Source organism: Ranitomeya imitator, chromosome 2 (assembly GCF_032444005.1).
Source record: "Ranitomeya imitator isolate aRanImi1 chromosome 2, aRanImi1.pri, whole genome shotgun sequence".
Classification (NCBI taxonomy): domain Eukaryota; kingdom Metazoa; phylum Chordata; class Amphibia; order Anura; family Dendrobatidae; genus Ranitomeya; species Ranitomeya imitator.
In genome coordinates, this window is record NC_091283.1 from 767,686,232 (window position 1) to 767,698,665 (window position 12,434).

Here is a 12,434-nt window from a genome sequence, read left to right on the forward strand (position 1 = left end):
ATCCCCAACACGAAGTCGGGGACCCACACAGCGTCTGCGATTAGCGAAACGTTGAGCCTTCTCCTGGGACAAGGTCAAATTGTCCACTACATGAGTCCAAATCTGCTGCAACCTGTCCACCACAGTATCCACACCAGGACAGTCCGAAGACTCAACCTGCCCTGAAGAGAAACGAGGATGGAACCCAGAGTTGCAGAAAAACGGCGAAACCAAGGTAGCCGAGCTGGCCCGATTATTAAGGGCGAACTCAGCCAAAGGCAAAAAGGACACGCAGTCACCCTGATCAGCAGAAACAAAGCATCTCAGATATGTTTCCAAGGTCTGATTGGTTCGTTCGGTCTGGCCATTAGTCTGAGGATGGAAAGCCGAGGAAAAAGACAAGTCAATGCCCATCCTAGCACAAAAGGCTCGCCAAAACCTCGAAACAAACTGGGAACCTCTGTCAGAAACGATATTCTCCGGAATGCCATGTAAACGAACCACATGCTGGAAGAACAATGGCACCAAATCAGAGGAGGAAGGTAATTTAGACAAGGGTACCAAATGGACCATTTTAGAGACGCGATCACAGACCACCCAAATGACTGACATCTTTTGAGAGACGGGAAGATCTGAAATAAAATCCATAGAGATATGTGTCCAAGGCCTCTTCGGGACCGGCAAGAGCAAAAGCAACCCACTGGCACGAGAACAGCAGGGCTTAGCCCGAGCACAAATCCCACAGGACTGCACAAAAGAATGCACATCCCGCGACAGAGATGGCCACCAAAAGGATCTAGCCACTAACTCTCTGGTACCAAAGATTCCAGGATGACCAGCCAACACCGAACAATGAACCTCAGAGATAACTCTACTAGTCCATCTATCAGGGACAAACAGTTTCTCCACTGGACAACCCTTCTCCTAGGACTCCTTCACGTAACTCCGCATAGCGGCGTGCTCAGGCACAGACAAATTAAACAGTCGACCTTTTGGGAATTTACTACCAGGAATCAAATCGATAGCACAATCACAATCCCTATGCGGAGGTAGGGTATCGGACTTGGGCTCATCAAATACATCCCGGTAATCAGACAAGAACTCTGGAACCTCAGAAGGGGTGGATGACGAAATAGACAGAAATGGGACATCACCATGTACCCCCTGACAACCCCAGCTGGACACAGACATGGATTTCCAATCTAATACTGGATTATGGACTTGTAGCCATGGCAACCCCAACACGACCACATCATGCAGATTATGCAACACCAGAAAGCGAATAACCTCCTGATGTGCAGGAGCCATGCACATGGTCAGCTGGGTCCAGTACTGAGGCTTATTCTTGGCCAAAGGCGTAGCATCAATTCCTCTCAATGGAATAGGACACTGCAAGGGCTCCAAGAAAAACCCACAATGCTTAGCATATTCCAAGTCCATCAAATTCAGAGCAGCGCCTGAATCCACAAACGCCATGACAGAATATGATGACAAAGAGCAGATCAAGGTAACGGACAGAAGAAATTTTGACTGTACCGTACCAATGGTGGCAGACCTAGCGAACCGCTTAGTGCGCTTAGGACAATCAGAGATAGCATGAGTGGAATCACCACAGTAGAAACACAGCCCATTCAGACGTCTGTGTTCTTGCCGTTCAACTCTGGTCAAAGTCCTATCGCACTGCATAGGCTCAGGTTTAAGCTCAGGTAATACCGCCAAATGGTGCACAGATTTACGCTCATGCAAGCGTCGACCGATCTGAATAGCCAAAGACATAGACTCATTCAAACCAGCAGGCATAGGAAATCCCACCATGACATCCTTAAGGGCTTCAGAGAGACCCTTTCTGAAAATAGCTGCGAGCGCACCTTCATTCCATTGAGTGAGTACGGACCACTTTCTAAATTTCTGACAATATACCTCTATCTCATCCTGACCCTGACACAGAGCCAGCAAATTTTTCTCTGCCTGATCCACTGAATTAGGTTCATCGTACAGCAATCCAAGCGCCAGGAAAAATGCATCGATATTACTTAATGCAGGATCTCCTGACGCAAGAGAAAATGCCCAGTCCTGAGGGTCGCCACGTAAAAAAGAAATAATGATCCTAACTTGTTGAACTGGGTCACCAGAGGAGCGAGGTTTCAAAGCCAGAAATAGTTTACAATTATTTTTGAAACTCAGAAATTTAGTTCTATCTCCAAAAAACAAATCAGGAATAGGAATTCTTGGTTCTAACATAGAATTCTGAACCACAAAGTCTTGAATATTTTGTACTCTTGCCGTGAGCTGATCCACACATGAAGACAGACCTTTAATGTCCATCGCTACACCTGTGTCCTGAACCACCCAAATGTCTAGGGGAAAAAAAAGGCAAAACACAGTGCAGAGAAAAAAAAATGGTCTCAGAACTTCTTTTTTCCCTCTATTGAGAATCATTAGTACTTTGGGCCTCCAGTACTGTTATGATCTGGTAATTCAGTACCACAATGGACATAGAAGTCAGAGCACATACAGTGATCTGACAATAACCCAAAAACATAGAACGAGCTCTGAGACGTGGGAACTCTGCTGACCGCAATCCCTAATCCTCTCCAACCACACTAGAGGCAGCCGTGGATTGCGCCTAACGCTCCCTATGCAACTCGGCACAGCCTGAGAAACTAGCTAGCCTGAAGATAGAAAATAAGCCTACCTTGCCTCAGAGAAATACCCCAAAGGAAAATGCAGCCCCCACATATAATGACTGTGAGTTAAGATGAAAAGACAAACGTAGAGATGAAATAAATTTAGCAAAGTGAGGCCCGACTTTCTGAACAGAGCGAGGATAGGAAAGGTAACTTTGCGGTCAACATAAAACCCTACAAACAACCACACAAAGGGGGCAAAAAGACCCTCCGTACCGAACTAACGGCACGGAGGTACACCCTCTGCGTCCCAGAGCTTCCAGCAAGCAAGAAAAAAACAAATAGCAAGCTGGACAGAAAAAAAACAACAAACAAATAGCAAAAGCTGAACTTAGCTATGCAGAGCAGCCTTAGCTATGCAGAGCAGCAGGCCACAGGAACGATCCAGGAGGAAACAGGTCCAATACTAGAACATTGACTGGAGGCCAGGATCAAAGCACTAGGTGGAGTTAAATAGAGCAGCACCTAACGACTTCACCACATCACCTGAGGAAGGAAACTCAGAAGCCGCAGTACCACTCTCCTCCACCAACGGAAATTAACAGAGAGAATCAGCCGAAGCACCACTTGTGACCACAGGAGGGAGCTCTGCCACAGAATTCACAACAAGAGACCCTGTGAAGGGCTCAAGCCACCTGTCATACAGGTTAGTGTCTCACTTACACAAAGGACAGAAAACTCTCGAAGACCTTTTGGACAGCTATAGGCATTAAGGAACTACACCACAACGCTAAAGGGAAGGCTTCTAACCCCACTTGGCAAGGGGGAAATCCCAACTTAATTCAAAGCTAGCTGGACCACCACCAGCACCTGTGATCCGGTACCCTGGACTGTGGCTGTCTGAATTGCTTCAGTAAAGAGGTAAATAGACTGCAACCTTGTGTCCTCTGTTTCTTATTGCACCATCTCCATCTACACACGGGAGCCCTGGGGACCTACTTCACCTGTGGGAAGTTATACCATCTGGCTGCCATAACCTCACCCCAGAGGACCACTTTAAGAAGCATTGGTCACCCCTGACCGAATGCCACAGGTGGCATCATGAACATTCCTTTATTTCAAAAACCCCTTTAAAGACTGTCCTTTTAACATGGGCACCGCCCAGGGCCACTGACCGGGTCGCTGCCACCGTGACACAACCCTTTAAGCACCAAGCCCTGGCGGTCGACTCATTTACGTGTTCTCCAAGAAGGCTGCGGAGGCCCTTCTGCCTCACTGCCCCTATGACTGCCCTATTGACCTCTTGCCTTGTGCTGAGCCTTCCCGGGGTCGAGTCTATCCACTATCTCGGAGACGGAGGCAGACGAAGAACAGAGAACTACGTCCATGCAAAGATAACAGGGGTCTTAACGCCATCACTGTTAAGAACAAGTACCCTCTGCCCCTGTTATCTGAGTTATTTGTAAGGTTGCGGGGAGAGAGCGCTTTTACTAAAGTTGATCTGCGGGGTGCTTACAGCCTGATTCGCATCTGTAAAGAGGACGAATGGAAGATGTCATTTAACACCAGGGACTGCCATTTTTATTATCTGGTGATGCCCTTCGGGCTCTGTAATGCTCCTGCCGTCTTCCTGAACTTCGTAAACGACATCTTCCGAGACATGCCAAGTCAGTGTCACCTGCAGGGGCGGGGTTCTTCTTCAAGCAGAAGAAGAACAGAGAACTATGTCCATGCATAGATTACAGGGGTCTTAACGCCATCACCATTAAGAACAAGTACCCTCTGCCCCTGATATCTGAGCTCTTCGATAGATTGTGGGGAGCGAGGGTATTTACTAAGCTTGATCTGCGGGGTGCTTACAACCTGATTTGCATCCGTGAGTGGGACGAATGGAAGACGGCATTTAACACCAGGGAGGGGCACTATGAATACCTGGTGATGCCATTCGGGTTCTGTAATTCTCTTGCCATTTTCCAAGACTTTGTGAACGATATCTTCTGGGATATGCTCAACACCTTGGTTGTAGTCTATCTGGATGATATTCTCATCTAGGGTTGAGCGAAACGGATCGGACAAATTAAAAAATCGCCGACTTTCGGCAAAGTCGGGTTTCATGAAACCTGACCTGATCCTAGTGTGGGATCGGCCATGAGGTCGGCGATCGGTGTTTCATATGACACTTTCAGTGCCATTTTTCAGCCAATGAAGGAGGACGCAGAGTGTGGGCAGCGTGGTGACATAGGTCTCGGTCCCCATCATCTTAGAGAAGAACATTACAGTGATTGGCTTGCTTTCTGCGGCGTCACAGGGGTTATAAAGGGGCGTGCATGCCAACCGCCATCTTAATTCTTCCGATATGAGCATAGGGAGAGGTTGCCGCAGCTTCATCAGAAGAAGGGATATAGTTAGGGAGGGAAGATTAAGCCCCGAAACTACTTGTGCTGTAGCAATTTCCACTGTTCAACACCATTTGTTTGCAGGGACAGTGGAGGCTATATTTTTGTGCATCAGCTCTGTAGCTTATTAGGCTGCCTTATAAGGCTCCCTGATAGCTGCATTGCTATTTGCACGCTGCTGTGCAAACCAACTGCTTTTTTAAAGGCAAAAATCCTATTGCTCCTTTCTGCACAGTTATCTTGTTTATTTGTCCACACTTTTGTGTGCAGCAGTCTTTTTTATTGCTGCCATACTTTTCCTGAGATCATTGTAGGGAGATTGAAATTGCACTACAGTCCTTGTATTTTTTCATATATCTTCCAGCCACGTTCTGCCACTTAGATTGCGTTGTTTTATACACTGGGCCTGAGTTTTGGGTCAGTCACCCCCCAAAAAAGGGAGTTTCATATTCTCATAAAATGGATCTACTGCAGTCCTGTTAGTTTGGTGTATGTCAGCCAGCCACTTTCTGCCACTTAGATTGCGTTGTTTTATACACTGGGCCTGAGTTTTGGGTCAGTCTCCCCCCAAAAAAGTGAGATTCAAATTCTCACAAAGTGGATATACTTCTGTCCTGTTCGTTTGCCGTATATCAGCCAGCCACTTTCTGCCACTTAGATTGCATTGTTATATACACTGGGCCTAAGTTGTGGTTCAGTCTCCCCACAAAAAAGGGGAGATTCAAATTCTCAACAAGTTTATATACACCTTCTACCTTGTTTTACAGTACCATATAACGGTTGTTATTTTGGTTAGATTTTCCAAAAAATGAGGAAGTCTGGTGGAATAGCCCGTGGGCGGTGGTTGCCAACTGGTACTGATGATGGTGGTGGTGGTGGTGGTGCATCTGGTGGTAGTGGCAAAAGCACAATAGCATCTAAGGCTGGAGGTGTTGAGCCAGTGTCATCATCTGGCTACACAAGGCCTCGAAGGCTCCCTTATCTGGGAGTAGGAAAACAGCTTTTAAAGCCGGATGATCTAACCTTCATTAAAATGAACCAATCATGGATTTCAAATTATTTTGCCCCACCTTCCCCTGCTGACACGAATCTTGCCTGAAAAATGTCTTGCTTTTGGCCTCCTCTTACTGACTTCTCCAATTCCTCCATTTCCAGCTGCTGAATGTCCACCATAGGCCATTTTTATACCTCCCTAAATGGGCTGACTGCCCCCACAGGGCCGTGGTCACCACCTGGCGCAAGCACCCGTGCGAGTGTCGTTTGCCTGGACAGGTGGGTGAGCCCACTCTTGGGCGACGGCACTGGCACAGGGTCCCTCATAGTACAATGAAGTGTCTCTGATGGTGGTGGTGCACAACCAACGTCAGACACACCGTCGTAATATGAGGGGCCATGTGCCAGTACCGCCGCCCACGAGAGAGTGTTCCCCCCAGCTCGAACAGTGCTCTACCACTTGCAATACTTACCTCTCTCTGCTCCACCACTGTGTAGTCTGTGCTGATAAATCCTTCAATGGCACTGCTGTTATGAAAGGCAATTCAGTATAACAATGGACATGGAGGTCAGAGCACACACAGTGATCTGACAATAACCCAAAATAACAGAACGAGCTCTGAGACGTGGGAACTCTGCAGACCGCAATCCCTGATCCTCTCCAAACACAACTAGAGGCAGCCGTGGATTGCGCCTAAAGCTCCCTATGCAACTCGGCACAGCCTGAGAAACTAACTAGTCTGAAGATAGAAAAATAAGCCTACCTTGCCTCAGAGAAATACCCCAAAGGAAAAGGCAGCCCCCCACATATAATGACTGTGAGTAAGATGAAAAGACAAACGTAGCGATGAAATAGATTCAGCAAAGTGAGGCCCGATATTCTAGACAGAACGAGGATAGGAAAGATAACTTTGCGGTCTACACAAAACCCTAAAGAAAACCACGCAAAGGGGCAAAAAGACCCTCCGTACCGAACTAACGGCACGGAAGTACACCCTTTGCGTCCCAGAGCTTCCAGCAAAACAAATAGACAAGCTGGACAGAAAAAATAGCAACAAATAGCAAAGAAGCACTTAGCTATGCAGAGCAGCAGGCCACAGGAATGATCCAGAGAAACACAAGTCCAACACTGGAACATTGACAGGAAGCATGAATCAAAGCATTAGGTGGGGTTAAGTAGAGAAGCACCTAACGACCTCACCAGATCACCTGAGGGAGGAAACTCAGAAACAGCAGTACCAGTTTCCTCCACAAACGGAAGCTCCCAGAGAGAATCAGCCGAAGTACCACTTGTGACCACAGGAGGGAGCTCTGCCACAGAATTCACAACAGTACCCCCCCCTTGAGGAGGGGTCACCGAACCCTCACCAGAGCCCCCAGGCCGACCAGGATGAGCCACATGAAAGGCACGAACAAGATCGGGAGCATGGACATCAGAGGCAAAAACCCAGGAATTATCCTCCTGAGCATAACCCTTCCATTTAACCAGATACTGGAGTTTCCGTCTTGAAACACGAGAATCCAAAATCTTCTCCACAATATACTCCAATTCCCCCTCCACCAAAATCGGGGCAGGAGGGTCAACAGATGGAACCATAGGTGCCACGTATCTCCGCAACAATGACCTATGGAAGACGTTATGTATGAAAAAAGAATCTGGGAGGGTCAGACGAAAAGACACAGGATTAATAACCTCAGAAATCCTATAAGGACCAATGAAACGAGGTTTAAACTTCGGAGAGGAAACCTTCATAGGAATATGATGAGAAGATAACCAAACCAGATCCCCAACACGAAGTCGGGGACCCACACGGCGTCTGCGATTAGCGAAACGTTGAGCCTTCTCCTGGGACAAGGTCAAATTGTCCACTACATGAGTCCAAATCTGCTGCAACCTGTCCACCACAGTATCCACACCAGGACAGTCCGAAGACTCAACCTGTCCTGAAGAGAAACGAGGATGGAACCCAGAATTGCAGAAAAATGGCGAAACCAAGGTAGCCGAGCTGGCCCGATTATTAAGGGCGAACTCAGCCAAAGGCAAAAAGGACACCCAGTCATCCTGATCGGCAGAAACAAAGCATCTCAGATAGGTTTCCAAGGTCTGATTGGTTCGTTCGGTCTGGCCATTAGTCTGAGGATGAAAAGCCGAGGAAAAAGACAAGTCAATGCCCATCCTACCACAAAAGGCTCGCCAAAACCTCGAAACAAACTGGGAACCTGTGTCAGAAACGATATTCTCTGGAATGCCATGCAAACGAACCACATGCTGGAAGAACAATGGCACCAAATCAGAGGAGGAAGGCAACTTGGACAAGGGTACCAGATGGACCATCTTAGAAAAGCGATCACAGACCACCCAAATGACTGACATCCTTTGAGAGACGGGAAGATCTGAAATAAAATCCATAGAGATATGTGTCCAAGGTCTCTTCGGGACCGGCAAGGGCAAAAGCAACCCACTGGCACGAGAACAGCAGGGCTTAGCCCGAGCACAAATCCCACAGGACTGCACAAAAGAACGCACATCCCGCGACAGAGATGGCCACCAAAAGGATCTAGCCACTAACTCTCTGGTACCAAAGATTCCAGGATGACCCGCCGGCTCAGATAAACCCGGAGTCGGGCACAAAACTCCTAGACAGAGCATCCGCCTTCACATTTTTAGAGCCCGGAAGGTACGAAATCACAAAGTCAAAACGGGCGAAAAACAGCGACCAACGAGCCTGTCTAGGATTCAAACGCTTAGCAGACTCGAGATAAGTCAGGTTCTTATGATCAATCAATACCACCACGCGATGTTTAGCTCCTTCAAGCCAATGACGCTACTCCTCGAATGCCCACTTCATGGCCAGCAACTCTCGGTTGCCCACATCATAATTCCGCTCAGCAGGCGAAAACTTCCTGGAAAAAAAAGCGCACGGTTTCATCACTGAACAATCAGAACCTCTCTGCGACAAAACAGCCCCTGCTCCAATCTCAGAAGCATCAACCTCGACCTGGAACGGAAGAGAAACATCTGGTTGACACAACACAGGGGCAGAAGAAAAACGACGCTTCAACTCTTGAAAAGCTTCCACAGCAGCAGAAGACCAATTGACCAAATCAGCACCCTTCTTGGTCAAATCGGTCAATGGTTTGGCAATACTAGAAAAATTGCAGATGAAGCGACGATAAAAATTAGCAAAGCCCAGGAACTTTTGCAGACTTTTCAGAGATGTCGGCTGAGTCCAATCATGGATGGCTTGGACCTTAACAGGATCCATCTCGATAGTAGAAGGGGAAAAGATGAACCCCAAAAATGAAACCTTCTGCACACCAAAGAGACACTTTGATCCCTTCACAAACAAAGAATTAGCACGCGGGACCTGAAAAACCGTTCTGACCTGTTTCACATGAGACTCCCAATTATCCGAGAAGATCAAAATGTCATCCAAGTACACAATCAGGAATTTATCCAGGTACTCTCGGAAGATGTCATGCATAAAGGACTGAAACACTGATGGAGCATTGGCAAGTCCGAATGGCATCACTAGATACTCAAAATGACCCTCGGGCGTATTAAATGCAGTTTTCCATTCATCGCCTCGCCTGATTCGCACCAGATTATACGCACCACGAAGATCAATCTTGGTGAACCAACTAGCCCCCTTAATCCGAGCAAACAAATCAGACAACAAAGGCAAGGGGTACTGAAATTTAACAGTGATCTTATTAAGAAGGCGATAATCTATACAATGTCTCAGCGAACCATCCTTTTTGGCTACAAAAAAGAACCCTGCTCCTAATGGCGACGATAACGGGCGAATATGCCCCTTCTCCAGGGATTCCTTCACATAACTGCGCATAGCGGTGTGCTCAGGCACGGATAAATTAAACAGTCGACCTTTTGGGAATTTACCACCAGGAATCAAATTGATAGCACAATCACAATCCCTATGCGGAGGTAGGGCATCGGACTTGGGCTCATCAAATACATCCCGGTAATCAGACAAGAACTCTGGAACCTCAGAAGGGGTGGATGACGAAATTGACAAAAATGGAACATCACCATGTACCCCCTGACAACCCCAGCTGGACACCGACATGGATTTCCAATCCAATACTGGATTATGGGCTTGTAGCCATGGCAACCCCAACACGACCACATCATGCAGATTATGCAACACCAGAAAGCGAATAACCTCCTGATGTGCAGGAGTCATGCACATGGTCAGCTGGGTCCAGTATTGAGGCTTATTCTTGGCCAAAGGCGTAGCATCAATTCCTCTCAATGGAATAGGACACTGCAAGGGCTCCAAGAAAAACCCACAACGCTTAGCATATTCCAAGTCCATCAAATTCAGAGCAGCGCCTGAATCCACAAACGCCATGACAGAATATGATGACAAAGAGCAGATCAAGGTAACGGACAGAAGAAATTTTGACTGTACCGTACCAATGGTGGCAGACCTAGCGAACCGCTTAGTGCGCTTAGGACAATCAGAGATAGCATGAGTGGAATCACCACAGTAGAAACACAGCCCATTCAGACGTCTGTGTTCTTGCCGTTCAACTCTGGTCAAAGTCCTATCGCACTGCATAGGCTCAGGTTTAAGCTCAGGTAATACCGCCAAATGGTGCACAGATTTACGCTCATGCAAGCGTCGACCGATCTGAATAGCCAAAGACATAGACTCATTCAAACCAGCAGGCATAGGAAATCCCACCATGACATCCTTAAGGGCTTCAGAGAGACCCTTTCTGAACATAGCTGCCAGCGCAGATTCATTCCATTGAGTGAGCACTGACCATTTTCTAAATTTCTGGCAATATATCTCTATCTCATCCTGACCCTGACAAAGAGCCAGCAAATTCTTTTCTGCCTGATCCACTGAATTAGGCTCATCGTACAGCAATCCGAGCGCCAGGAAAAAAGCATTGATATTACTTAATGCAGGATCTCCTGGCGCAAGAGAAAATGCCCAGTCCTGAGGGTCGCCGCGCAAAAAAGAAATAATAATCAAAACCTGTTGAACTGGATCACCAGAGGAACGAGGTTTCAAGGCCAGAAATAACTTACAATTATTTTTGAAACTCAGAAACTTAGTTCTATCTCCAAAAAACAAATCAGGAATAGGAATTCTTGGTTCTAACATAGATTTCTGATCAATAGTGTCTTGAATCTTTTGTACTCTTGCCGAGAGCTGATCCACAAATGAAGACAGACTTCTAATGTCCATCGCTACACCTGTGTACTGAACCACCCAAATGTCTAGGGGAAAAAAAAGGCAAAACACAGTGCAAAGAAAAAAAAATGGTCTCAGAACTTCTTTTTTCCCTCTATTGAGAATCATTAGTACTCTTGGCTTCCTGTACTGTTATGAAAGGCAATTCAGTATAACAATGGACATGGAGGTCAGAGCACACACAGTGATTTGACAATAACCCAAAATAACAGAACGAGCTCTGAGACGTGGGAACTCTGCAGACCGCAATCCCTGATCCTCTCCAAACACAACTAGAGGCAGCCGTGGATTGCGCCTAAAGCTCCCTATGCAACTCGGCACAGCCTGAGAAACTAACTAGCCTGAAGATAGAAAAATAAGCCTACCTTGCCTCAGAGAAATACCCCAAAGGAAAAGGCAGCCCCCCACATATAATGACTGTGAGTAAGATGAAAATACAAACGTAGGGATGAAATAGATTCAGCAAAATGAGGCCCGATATTCTAGACAGAACGAGGATAGGAAAGATAACTTTGCGGTCTACACAAAACCCTAAAGAAAACCACGCAAAGGGGCAAAAAGACCCTCCGTACCGAACTAACGGCCCAGAGCTTCCAGCAAAACAAATAGACAAGCTGGACAGAAAAAATAGCAACAAATAGCAAAGAAGCACTTAGCTATGCAGAGCAGCAGGCCACAGGAATGATCCAGAGAAACACAAGTCCAACACTGGAACATTGACAGGAAGCATGAATCAAAGCATTAGGTGGGGTTAAGTAGAGAAGCACCTAACGACCTCACCAGATCACCTGAGGGAGGAAACTCAGAAGCAGCAGTACCAGTTTCCTCCACAAATGGAAGCTCCCAGAGAGAATCAGCCGAAGTACCACTTGTGACCACAGGAGGGAGCTCTGCTACAGAATTCACAACACACTGCCAATACAAATTTGTTGAAATGATAGATGATAGTTAAAATATACAGGGGTCCCTGGCCTCCATTTAGACCAGTTAATACTTTGCGCCTACTACCACTGCCTGCTACTCAGCAGAGGAGCCCACCCCAATACCTAGCTATGCCGCCTGTTTACTCCTGTTACCAATTTTGAACTGCTTTTAGCCTACTTTTGTATTTGGGCCTACTAACCGTGTCTGTGCCACTCATTACAGTTGTCCTCCACTGAACAAAGCTAGGCCCCCTGTTTAGTCCTGTTACCAATTTTGAACTGCATTTA